This window comes from Protopterus annectens, chromosome 12.part0 (assembly GCF_019279795.1).
Source record: "Protopterus annectens isolate FY-2018-M chromosome 12.part0, PAN1.0, whole genome shotgun sequence".
Classification (NCBI taxonomy): domain Eukaryota; kingdom Metazoa; phylum Chordata; order Ceratodontiformes; family Protopteridae; genus Protopterus; species Protopterus annectens.
The window spans coordinates 1,399,830,789-1,399,848,936 of record NC_056746.1 but is presented as its reverse complement, the minus strand read 5'-3'; positions in this window follow the sequence as shown (position 1 = coordinate 1,399,848,936).

Here is an 18,148-nt window from a genome sequence, read left to right as displayed (position 1 = left end):
CTCTTTAACATTTTCACCAACACCATCTATACAACCACACAACAGTCAAGCCTAATAAAATACACAGATGATGCCACTCTTATTTGCACATCTGACAAAATGGTACACCTCCAAAAAATTACTCAGGAAGCTTTAACAACCACTGAAACATTGCTTTGTTGCTCACAACTCATGCTCAACCCAAAAAAGACCAAACTACTACTTTATTCCCCAAATCCATTTCTCATGAAAAAACAAAATGTAAAGTTCTCTCTCTTGATAATACAAACATTGAAAACACTTCTCATAGCAAATTATTAGAGGGGAAGGTGGATGATTAGCTTATATTTGACCTACATATAGAAAACTGCATAAGGAAAAAAATCATTAAAAATTAGGGATGCTTTACAGGGCCAACAACTTTCTCACAGACATAGCAAAAACTAAACTTTCCACTACTTATCTCCTCCTCACTCTTATATATGGTGCTCCCATACATACTTACCTTCAAGATTCACAAAAGTTAAAACTTAAACAATGCTATAACAAAGCAAATATCCCTTTTAGAATTCATCACTGCATAACACTAAAAAGCCTAAACTGGTTACAACTCCCTCATCAACTAACATATACAGAGCTTCTTAACACCTAGCTACAGAATTATCCATCTGCCTTGTCCAGCACTAAAATCCATTATACTATGTTCCCAGTTGGTCATTGCAATCCAGTGAACAAAAAATCCCGTCTATCTACAATCCTATCAAATCTGTTGGGCATTTTCTGCCCTTGTATAAAGTTGCTAAGGCCTGGAACTACTTACCTATATCCATCAGGTCAATAGCCTCCCTCCCATCTTTTAAAACTACTCTGAAAAGACTTCCTAGCTAAAATTTGTCTCTGTTATTGCTAAAAACCAGGATAAACTATATCTCTAATTGTGAAAAAGTACCGCTCCATTGCTTATACCTCCTTACCCTCCCTTCTTCACTTACTTCCTTACTTCTATCAAATTGTTTTCCCCGACTTTCTCTCTAAATATACCATAAGCCTGTTTTCCCCAGACTTCCTATTGCAGTTCCTGTTTGTATTAGACTAGCTTAACTTTAATTTCTCTACTGTCTAAAATTCCTATAAATATTAAATGTTTGTCATATACCAATCGATTCTTAAATGATACTATCATTTCTTAAACAATGTTTTTGCATTATCACTAATTTATTATAATTAATTAAATTGTAGATGTTTTCTGTTTTATTTTTGAAGATTATAAAATTATTATTTTTAAAATGTTTTGTAATCATTTGGAGCTTTTCTCTCTGGGCCTCCACTGAAAATAGACTTCTACTCAGTCATACTTTCCCAATAATCAAATGTCAATAAATGAATAGATAAATAAATAAATGATCCAAAACTCATTCACAGTACTCTGTGAGGTATCCACTTATTTTATGTAACTAAAGAAGTACTTTCATTCATTAAAATAGTTATTTCCTTATCTTTATTATGAAACTGTTTATGACAGCTAAAAATATTTTTTCTACATTGCAGAAGCATTCATATTTTTGTAATTGTTAGCTGGGGCTGTATTAAGGAGCTGTGTGGAAGCAATGCTTGTGATGTTAAGTAGCGATGTTTAGTTCATCCCTGACAAATAAAATGTTTAATGTAAATAACAATCTGTTCACAGTTGGTATAGGAGCCCCTTAACTGTTTATATTATAAAGGTTTAAATATTCCTTGCTTCACAACAGTTTCTAATTCTGTTCTTCCCTCTCTTGGGTATTGTAGCTACGCCTAGGGATTGCACAGGAAGAGTAAAGTGCTATATGCTGTATATATTCTGCATAACAAACATTATTAGCCTTGTGAAATCTAAAACTCCATATAATTTAAATACATTTGATAACCATATCTCATTGATAACTATTACAGTCAACAACTGCTTAGTACCTTATTATACAATGCTACTCTAAACATATTTTTTAATTGTTAAATAAACATGGTCAACAGACTCATTGAATGTTAGGGGAATTCAACTACTAAAGAAAATATATATTTTTTTCATTTAGCCTTCAAATCCAAATCTGGAATTACTTTTATAAAGGAAACTCATATGACCTTGTGCAAATGGAAGCACATTAATAAGAAATGGTTAAAATTAATAGTAGGGGCAGGTACAAAATCTAATAGTACAGGGGCGGCTATATTAGTCATGATATATTATGACACGATTCTGATTACAAGGTAATATGGTGTTATATAATATATAAAGATTAATGTTTTAATAAACCTATACTGTTTCAAATATTTATGCCCCCTGCCATAATCAGCAAGGTCTTATTATGAAAGTTTATAATATATTAAGCAAATTCTTTGACCATTACTACATCATGGGGGAGATTGGAACACTGTGATAGAGCCTCTAAATGATAGAAATATTCATACAAAATCATATAACTTGAATGCATCATCAGCTTTATCTGATCTAATAAATGATTTTTGATCCCTTTTAATTACATGACAGTAATTCACCAAAGGTGAGATGTATATACTTATTTATCATATTGTTATAAAGTTTGATTAATACTAGACTTTTTCTTGATATCAGACATATTGTTAAACACACAAGGAAGCTATCAGTCAGAACCCAGATATTTCTCTGGCCAAACTAGAATTCTTGTGAAACTAAACGGGTTAAATCAACATCTTAAAAAAACATAATAGCTATAAATGGACTCTCAATTCTAACTTACTCCATAAAGATGATTTAAAACAAGAAATGTATTCTCTATTAAAATATCTTTTTTTGCAAAACTTAAATAGCACATGAATGCTCTTGGATATGTGGTAAGTAACCCTTAAAACCCAGATTGGAGGAAACCTTATCAGCAAAGCTTCATACTATAAAAACAAAAAACAAAACAAAACAAAAACAAAACACACACACACACACATGCAAAACACACACATACAAAAATCACTAATGCTAAAAAATCAAATTTCAGAACTTTAAAAAGAACTATCTTGAAAGTTTAATAATACAACCAGCAACCATGTTGATAGACTCCAAACAGAACTCTATTTACTTCATGTGCCTCATGTCTCATGTTATGAAACCAAAAGCTTCACCAAATATTCTGAATGGGCACAAGCTCTCTCTAAAGTTTTGGCAAGACTAATAAACGTTAACGTTTTAGCTACATCGATAACTGAAATTATATAGGAAGGTAATTGTTTTCATACAAACAATGAAATCATGCAATTTGTCAGTATATACTCAACATTATGGGGAACATAACCTTTTTTCCTACATCAGAAGAACTTAACTATTTTCAAGATCAACTGCATTTTTCAAGTATAAATCATGAGCGAGAAATAATCTGCTATCTCCCTTTACTGAGCAAAATATTATTAGCATTATCAAAAAGCTTCAACCTGACAAGGCCCGAAGACCTGATGGTTTTAGTGCAGATTTTTGTTAAACTTTTTTTCAAAACAGGTTTATTGTTTTAATGTTAAACTTTTGAGCAAATTATTTCAAATTTTTTTTACTTAAACAGTTCAAAAACTATTCCCGATCCCAAACCTAACCTTGATCATTGCTCTCAGCAGAAAAAAATCTGGACAATGCAAATAATAATAAGGGAGCAAAACCCCAAAAATAAGAACAACCTTTAAATATTGTTCTTATAAGCTTAGAAAGTTGCTAGAATAAAAAGTTTTGTATCACCAGGCATTTTCTGAAGGATATGAAATCTGAAACTCTAATGACTGACATCATTTAGTGAATTCAATCCTTTATGATTTGCCAGAAAAAATCCAGACAATCACAAATTTTATGAGGAACAGACTGAAAATATGAGGCAAAAGTCTGGACATTCTGTGAAAATCTGTATAGTTGAGAGGTATGACTTTGATCTCAAAAACTCAATGACTTATAGACCAATTTCCCTCATTAATATAGACTTAAACGTTTATGCAGTGTTTCTGGCAAATCAATTAAAATATATATTACCTTCCATAATTTTGCCATTTCAATCAAGATTCATGAAAGCTAGATAAACTTGTAATCATACCTTAACTTTGGAATCTATAACTTTAACCAAACAATATTAGCCCAAGCTTTAGATGCTTTTGACCGAATGAATCTTAACTTTCTCTTTACTGTCATGTCATGCTTTGGTTTCCCCACATTAATGTTATATGCTATTAGAAAATTGCACTCCAATGCATATGCATACTTATTTATTAGTAAAGTAAACACTCTTCCTTCTAAAATTATAAATGTGCAAGACAAGGGTGTCTCTTATCCCCTTTAATCTATATATTGAACCTCTCTTCCTCTCACCCCTACAAAAATTATAGTACTTGATACCTAAAATCTACAACACACCAATACCACTAATGGCTTTTGCAGATGATATAAACCTAGATTTTATATTGCCCAATACGACCTACCAAAAATCTCAGACCAAATATATATTTATTCAGAGTTTTGAAATTACAGGTTGAAATCATTGTCTACTATCTTTTCCTTAATCTGTAATTATAAACTAGTAGACTACATCTCAAATTTTGAAATTAAAGAAAATATTTCTCAATAATATTTATATATAAATTTCAGTTGAGACTCCACCCTGTGCTACCAAGATAAACTTATAAGGGCATGGACAACCATCCGTAATGATATTCAGTGATGTAATAAATCAAAATGTTCCCTACATTCAAAACAGCCATACTTCAAATGAACACTTTACCAAGACTATTATTTTATCTTAATTTCTCTTTCTAGTAATACATACCATTTTTAAAAGTATTACATCAAATCTAACTGCATTTACATGGCACCACAAGTCTATTAGAATAGCTTACAACAAAGTAATGCAAACAAAAAAGCAATGCAGTTTTGGGTTACCTAACTTTAACTTATATTATCATATAATCAACAGTAGCAGATTACTGAAGATAACTAATGACAAAACTAAACCATTTTTTTTTTGCTTCCCATGCAAGACTTTACTTGAACACTTAATCTACTTTCAAACAATTAGACATTTTTTTTTTATGGTATAACAGAAACCTGGTGTTCCTGGGCCTTTCAACTCTTCATTTCCAGATATGAGTCAGATAGTGGAAGTTGGGCCAACTTGCTAGTCTGGTAGGGCAACATATTGTCTCCTATTGGGAGCATGCCCCCCATCAATGGCATCTCTGACCTTGCAATCATTTCCTCCCAAGATGAAGTATGCCTCTGTATGACTATTTCCTCTCAACTGCATAGTGTGAATCCAATAATGGCAGCATGGTCTCAGATGCCTTGGAACCCAATTAGGTGAATATAAAGTGCATCTCCTGGGTGTCACCCATGTGGTGAGTCAGAGCCACCCCCCCCCCCGACTCTGGTATGGGTAGGCCAGCAGTGATCGCAAACTTCTGTGCTCACAAACCAGGTTCTATAAGGACTCCAACCAATAACACAGTCATGGCTTTCTCAATCTATGCTATGATTCTGGTTGTCAACTGATTTTCTGAGGCTTATAAGAATTAAAAGTGTAGAAGAGCATGAATATAACACCATCCTTCCAAGTTTCATAAGCGGATATTAAAACTCAGCTTCACTCCACAAACAAATTAATAGCTGTGACAAAAATGCATGCCTTATAGCTGCTAATGACTATCTATTGGTTCTACTACTTCTCCTGGTTAATTTACACTTTATTTAGATGAGCATGTGACCTGCTAAAGATGAAAACTCATTTTACATTATAGCTACCTACCTCTGCCCTTTGAGAATTATAGAACATGACTGCTTAGGTCTCAGAAAAAAACAACCAGTCCCCTGTCAACAAAACATAGATCTTCTATGCTCCCTTCTTTTTAACCTTCTAAACCAAAACTCCTTCTCGATTGCTGCTGGAATATTATCACTTAGAGAAAGAACATCCTACCTCACCCTTAACCCCCCCCCCCCCCACACACACACACACATGCACACACTGGTGCTGTATCTGTTTACCATCCACTGTGACAGAAATGTAGTCAATAGAGTTTCTGCATCTTAGGTCCCAAACTTTTGGAAAACATTCCCATGCAATCAGAAATTCAACCACTATGCCAAAATGTAGAAAACAAATCATAACAACATCCAAACACAGAAGCAGAAAGTCAACATCTCAGCAATGAGGACAAAACGTAAAGGATATGTAACACATCTCTCAACCTCCTCCATCTCCCTCCTTTTTAGACAATCACAGACAGAATTCATAACATCCTAACCTCCGTCACTTAAAAAGCTCTTCTCTATATCCCATCCAACTTGTCACGCCCTTTTAACTATTCTCTCTACACTTCTAACTACCCATATTCCTGCATTTACATCACTAATCTATTCCCTTAATTTCTTAGGACAGTTTACTGTGACATTATAATTTTCTACCACCATCATTTTTTACGCTAACTGTAATTATATAGTAACTATAGTTTGTGTGCACTTACCTTCATTACTCATTGCAATGCTGGCTATGCCACTGGTAAGCATTTAACAATAAATGATGGCTGTTTAAATAATGTTGACTAAATGTTTAATCTAGTTACTGCTGGAACATAACATCTTATGTATTCCTTATCTGAAGTTACTGCTTTTGCTATTGTAAATATGTCTGTGTGCTGTTTGTTTCTTTGTGATACTCAGGCTGAGCCAGAAATAGACCCTTCTGTGGATCATTGCTCTTTCCTGGTCTACAAATTTAAGTAAATACATAAATACCATTCAATATACAAATATTTAATCCTGCTTCCCAGTTGTATCCTGCTAGTCAGGGTCAGCAGCTCCCACCTGACTGGTAGTGTGAGGTATGAGGTGAGTTAGTTCATCAAGGGGCTACCATGAACAGAACTGAATGGTAGTGGCCTACTCAGGGGTCCCACTCCTCCCTTCTATGTGTTGACATCATATATTAGGTAGAGCTGTTCATTGAGCCATGGTTACTGGAAATGGGTCTGGCTCAGTTACAATGACAGGTATCCCCCTCATCCCATGTAATGACTCATACCTCTTGCTTTTCAATGCTGCAGTCTCCACCAGAACTAAAATGAGTGGCAAAAATCTGTCAGCATGCTATCCCTAACTGTCTCACCTGAATAAAAGATGAGCAGGTTTAGTATCATCATCTCCCCTTGCCCAAGCCAACAAATGCACAAGCCAGTAGTCAGCCTCGGGTCACATGGCTCATTGTTAGGGTTCTTTCCCCTGTATACAATGGAAATGGCAGTGCTGTAAACTCTATTGATGGAGTACTGGTGTGTATTACTTGATTTTCAAATGTTAGCATATGAATCCAGTGTGGAAAAGAAAAAACATGAAAAGTGAAACAAAACACATTTCTTTTACAATTCTTTACAGTTTCTTTTTTCTTGAAATGATTTAAGTACAATTAAGTTTACATTTTCATGTGGAACTCTCTGTGTGACTAAGTGGAATTCACATGAAATCCATCACATTGTAGTTAGTTTCATCATAACTCCTAACTCTTAAGTCTGATGTATCTGCTGAAATTAAATTTTGTTTTCAAACTTGGTTTCAGGATATAATGCATGCTACACATCTAGCAAAATGTATACAGGACACATGTAAATGGTGTAGTGTATTTCATATAACATGTACGATGTGTGTAGAAAATTCATTCAAGGCTCATTAATCTCATCATATAAATGCTTGCATGCAATTATAAGATCAAAAAGTGAAATATGTGAATGTGAAGGTTAGTTTAGGTCTGTGCAATACATTCAGTGCATTATGAATCATGCAGGGTGAATTGTGCTTCTCAGTAAATTAGTTATGCTAAGATGTCAATATAAAGTAATATGCTTTCTGGTATTGTTCATTTTATTTCCTTGTATATCTGCTTGATTTCTTCTCTAATCAATAGAAATGCCCAGAGTTTCATTTTCTTGCTTACTGTAGCATTGCTTTTCTTCTGCCGCTAGTCTGTGAGTAAGAATGAAACAAGATGGAGTGGAACATCCTCTTTTGCAAGGGTAGTCTTATTATATAAACCACCAAAAGACAAGGGATTGCCCAACTCAGTCAATGCGGTATTCCACATATAAATAATGACCTTTCACATCCTTACATGATGAAAGGGAGTAGACATATTGTGTAAAGTTTGTGCACTATAAATGGAGGCAGTCAACAATGGATAAAAGCTAGACAGTCACCTGGTATATCTATGTTGTCAAACTTTATATTAGAAAAGTATACGAATGAGACTATTCATGACTTGCAGCTAGTCAATCCATTATCAAAATGAAAATTTATCCCTTAAGTTTCATGATCAAAAGCAAACATAAAGGAAACATTGCAGTTTGTTCTCTTATGTTTCCATCTGCTTAATGTCAGAAACATAACTATTCCCCTGACCAGAGTCAGTAGCTACACAATATAGCCTTTGAAAACAATGTATTTGGATTCAACTAGTTGTTGCACTAGCTTATTAAATCTAAATTGCATGTTTTAAACAATAGTAAAACAACTCTTTAATGTACACATATGATTGAAGCCAGTTGGCGTAAATCAGGCCCTGCCTCCCTCATGCCCAGATCAGTGACTGAATGGCATACACCAAGGCTCCTCATACAAATGACATGACCAAATCAACCTAAGAGCTTGCACTAGGCTGACTCCAGAAGTGGCTGCTGAAGACATGTGGAGGATGCAAGGGTGTGATGGCACAAAGTGACCAATTGTCTTAACTAACTAAACTCATTATTAGGGAGGGTAGGGTGGGTGGTCAGCTGAGCCAACTATCTGAATGATGGCAAATGCCCTAAGGGAGTTTCAAATAACCAATCTAACTCTGGACCTTCAGGACTTGGCTTGGGGAGCTACAAAAGGATTGTAGGCAAGCAATTAATTTTCTCCCTAACCAGAATCAATAGCCACTCATTATAGGCTTTGCAACAAATGTATTTGGACACAAGAGAATATATGCCAGCTCAATAAATCTAATTTATATCTTATATTATGCTATGTATTACATTTTAAACTTATAATGAAACAACTAATTTTTATACTATTGATGGGAACCAATTGATGGAATGCAATGAATACCACCCCCCCCCCAGATCGGTATACTAGTGGTGTACACCAAGTCCTTCAGATAGTTGAAATGAGCGAATCAACATAGCGGCTTCACCATTTCTACTTTCTTACACACAAATGAGCATACCAAGTAAACGGGCTCTTTACCCTAAGTCATCTTCAGAGGAGGCTGCTAAAAAAGACAAATTGGGATGCAAGAGGGCTGAGGCAACAAACTGACTGTCCTCCAGAGTACTCCTACATAATGCTTCCTCCTCCAAGGCACCTCTTTGTGACAAGGTGTCAAAGGAATACCCAAATAGGCTTGATGAATAACTCTTGAGTGGATTCATCATCTTCTGGTTGACTGAGCAATGTATAAATAAAGCTAACCATTGGAGATAACAACAATTAAGATATGGACAAGTAAGGAGCACAACTTAATATACTAAGATCAAAACTGATAATTCAATTAATACCACAAGCTAAAGTGCTGCTTATTATACAGGAGAGTAGAAAATTTAATAAATTCAAACAAAACATATTCAAGTGAACCATGATTCATAAAAATTCTTGGCATGTTTCAACAAATCTGGGTGTTCTCTTATGATGACACCTAAGAATTCAGCTGCTCTTGCAAATCTATGGTTAATGAACGCTCTTGATAGCTCAAAAGCAGTAGGATTCATGGCACCTTGCCAACAAAGCCTCCACATTACAGTGGACCAAAAATTAATGTAACGGGATATCAAGCTTTAAAATAAGAAAGTCCATTAGTATCCTGACTAATAGAATCTTCTTGGTATGTTCACCAAATCATTTTCTGTGAGATGAATGATTATTGCTATGTGCTTGTGCCACTGATGAATGATGTGATACCAAACATCCCATAAGTACAGCCGGGACAAGCCAGGATAGCTGCACCAGTGAATAGATCAGTCCTCTGGGTCTAAATAAAGGCTTAATCCACACTAGTGAACAAGTGTCATCACTGATGGCCTTTGAATAAATAAATAAATAAATATCTGAACACCAAAATAAAGTTCCTGCCTGTAAAAAAAATAAGGTGATTATTTCCTGATAAAAGACAGGAAACCATTGGAAGACCATCTACCCATTTTCTTCTAAACCTGAATTGAATGCCCTTTAATCTATATATTGAACCTCTCTTCCTCTCACCCCTACAAAAATTATACTACCTGCCTATCCGGAATGAGTGTGACAAATTATCCAAAGCAGAGGGGTACACCCTGACACCTCAAACATTTATGTAGCATGCCATTGACCTCTGTAGCATTAATAGAATGAAATGAAGTTAAGAAGAAAACCTTTTGTGAAACAGTTGCAGCTATTCTGCCTGAAATTGTTAAAACCCCACATCATCAAAGATGAGATCGTCGAGATGAGAATATCGAAATCCTGGGATTCAAAGATGGTGGCTATCATGTAAACACCCTCTCCTTATAGCTCCTTAGCCAGCTATTTACCTCATCTTAATCAAATGCCATCGGACTGGATTTACAAATAACTAAAAACTAAAACATATCAACCAAGCTCTCTGCTACACTTCTGGAGTTTTAAAAGGCCTCTCTCTGAAAATACAGCTTTTTATACTCTGAAAGCTTATACTGCAGCACCACATGGCAGCTTGAGGCCTAACACAGTCAGAAAGAAATAGAAGGAATAAAGAAAGAACAGATACAAGAATAAAAGGGACAAAATACTTTTCTATACTACAAAGAAAAAAAATGTCTAATGATCAAGACCACATGAATCTACAAACTGCAAACAGCAAACTATCACAGTTATCTTCTCCAGAAAAAGAGATTACCTCTAAAAGACAGAGAACACTGAAGCCACAAGAACCATCCAAACCTAATCCTAAAAACAAGCCTGAAGAGGCTTTTACACTTGATGACCTAAAATCAGCACTTCTACCCATAAAAAGTGCCATTCAAAGTTTCTCAGATCAACTATCTAACTTTTGCATCTCAATTGAAAAAATAGTATAGAGGATAGGTCAGGCTGAAGCAAAAACAGCAGCTAATGAAATGAGAATTGAAGAAATACAAAAACAACTAAATAACAAAGAAACTGCCTTAAAAGACCTGCAACAAAAATGTATTGATCTAGAAGCAAGGAGTAGAAGAAATAACATTCTCATAAGAGGAGTTCCAGAATCAATAGACTAAATGCAACTAACAAAAACCTTAAGGGAAATATTTTCATCCCTACTAGATAATAATCCTACAAGTAAAGGCATTGTAATTTCAAGATCTTACAGAGTTCTTCGAAGGTCACAAAACCCTGCTAATCCTAGACAAATATATGCCAAAATACTAAACTATCAGCATGTGCAGGAAATATTAAAAGCAGCAAAACAAAAAGGCTTCCTGAACTGGAAAGGAAACAAACTCACTTTTGCCCAAGATTTCCCTATGCAGATAAAGCAAGCAAGACAAGCACTTACACCCTTTTGCTCTTATCTCATCACAAAAAAAAAAAATAAAATAAAATTCCAGATGAGATATCCCAATGCACTATCTTTCACTTATAAAGAGCAAAAAATATACTGCTAATACACAAACAGAGGCTAAAAGTGCCTTTTCTAAAGCTTTTTGGTGAACTTCCAAGCTTTTAACTTCTAAAATGAGAAGGAGGAGGGAGAGGGAGGGAAAGGAAGTAACAAGGGAGAGGAGGGAGAGAGAGACAAAAAGGAAAAAAAAGAATAATAACTTTTACATTTCTGATATACTCTCTGCTATTCTAAAGGAGCCATAACTAACCTTGAGTTATTTTCACTTCACCCATTTCCTAAAAAGCTCACTGAACTTGTGGTACCCATCTCAAACAGGCTGGAAGCAACTTGAAGGCCTAAATCAAGCCATAACCATCGTTGCAACATTCTAAAGGAAGGATTGTAACATCTAATTGAGATGTCCATGTAAATAGCAAGTAGAACTTTTTGGTCCTACCTCAAATCTATGGCTAAACAGGGGAAAGATTTAAGTGTAACACACCTCTCAAGCTGACTTCTTGCCACTTGCATCCTCAAAGCTCTACAGTGGGAGAAAATAAAATGGACTACTTTCTGCTTAATTTCTGAAAAAAATAAAGGGAAACAGGATGGAAATCAAAAATAAAAGAGGGTGGGGAGATTTATTGTAGCTGCCAACAAAATAACACAGTTTTTTTTTTTTTTGCTATCTCTCTCTCTCTCCAATTAGGATATCAAAAAAGGTAAAACTTATAACTTTGAGTCACTTTTGCTTCTGTAAAGTGTTAAAACGCATTTTAATATTGATAGAAATAAACATCTTACAGAAGAATGTTGATTGTAGTGTTGATGCTATCAGGCTCTGAATGTCTGACTGCATAATGAATGTAATCAGCAGGTTGTGTATTTTCCCACACAAGTATATGTAAGGCCAATTAATCAAAAGAGAACATGACCATTACTGTACAATATATACCATATATCAGACAGAGTTAAGATATATGTACATGTGTGTGTGTATGTATGTATATGTATGTGTGTGTATATGTATGTCTGTATATATATATATATATATATATATATATATATATATATATATATATATATATATATATATATATTCCCTCTCTTTCTATTCTTACACAGTAATTGAAATTGGTTACAGTATAATCCTCTACTAGTCATATAATAAATAATCTATATAATAAAACGAAAAAAATTGGAAATTGTGTGTGTGCTAAAATAAAACAAACATTTGTGGAATTGCCTTCATTGTATTGTGTTTTTGGAACGTTGGAACGCTTCCAATTTCTGGGTGGTGGAGTTTGCCCCCATTTTTTTTTTTCTACTACTGGTTTTCTCTGTCTTTTTTATGCTGTTGTTGGTGTTATGGATAAGCCCAAAGAAACTTTCTTATGATAGTAATGCATGTTCTCTAGAATCCAGCTTCTATTTTTGATAAAGGAATATACACCATGGGTTAAAAAGGAGACATGATATACCAGAGACTAGTTAGTTGTGCTGTAATATCACTAGGGGTGCCTAATGAAACTAATGCTTACCTTATTACTAAGGTCATAATCCATATGCTATCTGTCATTAGTACTATTGGGCATATAATAGATAATGTATATATGCCCAACATAACTCTCTGATTCTGTGATGCATGTTCACTAGAATACAGCTTCTGTTTTTACAAAATGAATATACAACACCGTTTAGAAGTGAGGCATGGTATAGCCTAGTCTAGTTAGTTGTGTTACAACTAACTAGACTAGGCTAGTTAGTTGTGTTACAATGTCATTAAGTGTCACTTAATGAAATGATTGCCGCCCTTATTATTAAGGTCGTAATCCATATGGTATCTGGCATTAATACTTCTAATTATCAATAGATATAAGATAAAGGTATATGTTGTTTAATAACTATCCTTATTTTTCAAGATATGTAAATTCTGGTCCTACCATACCAGAATCAGGAAAAATTAATTATCCTGATAAATGGGGCAAGGATGTTGAGAGTGTTTTTTAGAGTGGTTTTTCACATCTTGTATTGCTGAGTTTATTATGTATATTATGTATATATGTTTGTTTTCTTACAGTTGCTACTATTTCAAACAAACCAATATGCTCCTGCTCTAGTACTTAGAATACAGTTTGTTCTTTTGAATAGTCTCTCGGATGTAGTAGGTATGTGGCTAGGCACAGTATGGGTAACGAGAGACTCTAGGGCTGCAATAGATTCAATAATCCTAATCTACGAGTTGTATATATGCACATTCATATTGGAGAGAGAGTCTTCCAAGTATTACATTTATTTTTCTAGAACTTATACTCACTATATGTAAATGTGTGAAATAAGCTCTTGGAATATCAGAGGCTTACAGGATAAAAATAAAAAAATATATATTATTAGACTTTATTTACCAGTCCAACTCAGACATTACCTTTTTACAAGAAACATACTTGCTAGATGTGGATTGGAATAAAGACACTGATAAAAGATGGATATCTTCAATTATTGCCTCAGGGAGGGAGGCTAACTCAAAAGGAGTAGCTATTCTGATTAAAAAATCTTTTAAAGAAAAGGTAATAGATTTGGGTACGGACAAAGAGGGTAGGTGGTGCAACTTTAAAACCATCAACTCCATATCAACCTACCATTTTCCTGAATATATATGGGCCCTGTGCCAATCAACATGAATTTATTATACAAATATACAACCTGCTATCAACATTTCTGAATCATGAATACTTAATAGGAGGTAACTGGAATATGGTCAATGGCCCTGCAAAAGACAGAACTAGCAAAAACAAATTCCATAATAAGAGAGCATTGAGAGCACTAGAAGATTTGAGGCTAGACTATTGCCTGTGTGATCCTTACTATACAAAAACCCATTCCACCAATATGTGCACATACACATACTACTCTCCATGTTATAAGACCTGGTCTAGGATTGATTTTTTCTTAATTTCTAACTCCTTAATCAATGATAAAACTGTATACTCATCTTGTCCAAGATTCCTCTTGGATCACTCTAAGATAACTATAAATATAACTCCAGTAACCAACCCATTAAAGAATGAAAAATCCTTCACTTGGACATTAAACCCTAACCTCTTAGACAAAGAAGAAGTGATAAATGATATTAAAAAGAATTAGAGGAATTAGATTCAAATATGTCCCTTTCTGACATCAAAATTGACATTATATGGGTGGTGTATAAGGCCAAAATTAGAGGATTACTGATCCAAAAAGCCTCCTACTATAAAAAAACTTACTAAAAAAAAATAAAACTCGATAAAAGATGAAATCCATAAAATTGAAGTATCGCTCCAACATAAATTTTCACCGGAACTGGAAAAAAAACTGCTTGCCCAACAAAAAGAACTATACACACTCCCTTCTCAGAACTTATCATTCCACATAATGAAGCTTCTAACTAACTATTCACATTGGGCACAACAACCCTCCAAGCTTCTGGCAAGATTAATTAACAAATATCATACTCCCACAACAATTTCACAAATCTTATATAATAATGAAATTTACACGGATACTCAAGAAATAATACAGATATTTGAAAAAAATATATAAGGAAATGTATGGACCTCATAATACCCCTTTCATTAGAGAACTTTAATAATTTCATCAACGATCTTAAATTCCCTAAGATTGAAGACCAACAAGTGTTGCTTTTAGAAGCTCCTTTTAATACAGAGGAAATCGCAGAAGCAATAAAAGGCCTAAAAAGTAATAAAGCATCTGGCCCTGATGGATTCACATCAAATTTTTACAAGTCATTTGCTCCTAAATTGACTCCCATCCTATGTAAAATCTTTAACTATATAAGCAAGCATGGCTTCCAAGATTTGTACTTAAACAATTCTAAAACTATATTTATTCATAAACAAATACGGACAATACCAACCCATTTAATTATAGACCTATCTCCCTCATAAATGTTGATATTAAAATCTACTCCCTGGTCCTAGCAAATAGAATTAAAAAAATGTTACCTACAATTATATCCCCAGATCCGTCTGGCTTTATGTCAAGGAGACAAACATGGGATAACATCCTGACCCTCGATGCAGCCATACATCTTCTTGAGAAAGACAAATCTCCTAGATACCTTTTGGCATTAGATGCTACTAAAGCTTTTGATAGGGTCATCCTTGAATTCCTTTTCTTGACTCTAAAATAATTCAATATCCCAAATACATTTATAGAAAAAAACCAGAGCACTATATAAGTCTTCTTACACAACATCGGTCATAAATAAACTTGTCTCCAATAAAATAAACTAGTAAATGGTAAAAGACAGGGATGCCCCCTTTCCCCCTATCTTTTTAATCTATATATAGAGCCCCTATTCATCTACCTGACGCAAAAAACATTTCACCATATACCTAAAATACTTAATAATAAACTTTTAATCTCAGCATTTGCTGATGACCTGATAATTTATTTTCAAACAACTAACACAGACTTAGGTAAGATTATAAAAACAATCAGCATCTTCTCAAAAACCTCCAACTATGAAGTAAATCCATCTAAATCCCTCATATTTCAAATCAAGCCATTAGGACAAGATCTCCTCCCTCTCCTAGACACAAAAATTAAAGTAAAAAAACATTCCACTACCTAGGAATTAACTTCGAACAAAACCAAAAAGACTCCTACCAAAATAATTTTCTTAAAACCTGGACTAACATAGAAAATGACTTAGACAGATGGAAACTAATGAAACTTTTAGTTTTATCAAAAGTGGCAGGAATTAAAATGAATATTTTACCAAAAATATTATACCAATTTAATGCTACCAATGCTATTATTCCTTCCAACTTCTTTAAAAAAAATCAATAAAATACTAAGTTCATATGGTTTCCAAAAAACCCAAGGATAGCTATAACAAAACGCATTTTCCCTAAAGACAAAGGAGGTTTGGGGTTACCAGACTTTAAACTCTACTATGATCTAATTCACACAAATAGACCTATTTTAATAGCCGACCACATCCCAAAATATGCGGAATCCTTTCCAAAATGGGTTAATGTATGGTACGCTCATGTTTTAAAGACTAATATAAATCCTAAATCCATACCATTTATAGATGGATCTAATCTAAAAGATATAAAACTTCATGCCTCCATTAAACACAAAATCAAAATGTTTCAATCGCTTCTGTCAGACTTACAACTAATAAGTGCTTTAACCCTATTACAGCCAATACACTTGAACCCAAATTTAAAAATAGGAAATGAAATGATCAACCTAGATCAATATCCACAAATCAAAGATCTTACAGTCTGGGATCTATATAGACTTAAAAACAGGTCATTAAAAGATATCAAACATCATCTCAACCTTAATAACAAATACACAATAATATTGAGACAATTGGTGGAAAAGATATCTATCTTCAGGGACATCCCACAAGAAATAGAAAATGCAATAACAAACACACAGGTCTTAGTCAAGTTCTTAAAACTTCCAAAAAAAATGCTGTCAGCTACATACAAGTTAAGCACCTCTATAAAATACCAGTCCACCTTTACATCTGCTCAATACTGGAAAGACAAGAATCCAGAAATAACTAATGCTCAGCTTTCACAAGCATGGTTTAATACAAACAAATACTCTCTCTACATGAAATTGACTTACACCCAGTTAATGGTCAACAATAATGCCTATTAAACGCCAGAATGACTAAATACATTTTTCCTGAATAATTCACCTTTCTGCCCCTTCTGTCCATCAAAAATAGCAGACTTATTACATATCCTCTGGTACTGCAAATTTGTACATAATCTCTGGGACTCATTAAGAATTAAACTCGACAAAATGGGTTATGGGAAATCTACATTATCATGGGAATTTGCAATTCTACATGTTAATTCACTTCACGTACCCACATCAGATTTAAGAATTCTGATCCCCATATTTGAACTAGTCAGATTATATATTACTCAAAACTGGATAGACAAATTTAAATTAAACTGGGGAGAATTTACGAATATGGCCCATACTTACATAATCTCACACAAACTCATGATTAATGATAAAAAGAAACAAATACAATTCCTAAAAATATGGAAAATATCTTATACCACATATTAGAATAATAAATATCTATGTGATAACTACATAATTACCCGCATTATTTGGTATGGAAGACCCTCTCTCTAATAACTTTGAAATAAAATCTCTAAGCAGCATAATTCATTGTAAAATAACATATAATTAGTAAAAGTTTATCTCTCAGCTATTAGTGGCACTATTTGTACAGTTGTAAAAAGTTGAGTTCAAATGTTTAATTTACTTCTTATATTATCTACTGGTCACCTTTTGTTTTCTAATATTATGTCTATATTACCTCAGTTTATTTAGATAAATGTCTTATTGTGTTGGCTAATTTCATTTACTATACAGTAGATAACCAGTTCTTTTTTCTTCTGTCATGACAGGATGATATAGGTGATTTATGTTAAATGTCTGTATAATGTTTTTCATTTTCTTTTATTGTATGCTGTTTTTTTTTTGTCATTGTTAACATTTAAATCTGAAAATGCAATAAAATATAAGTT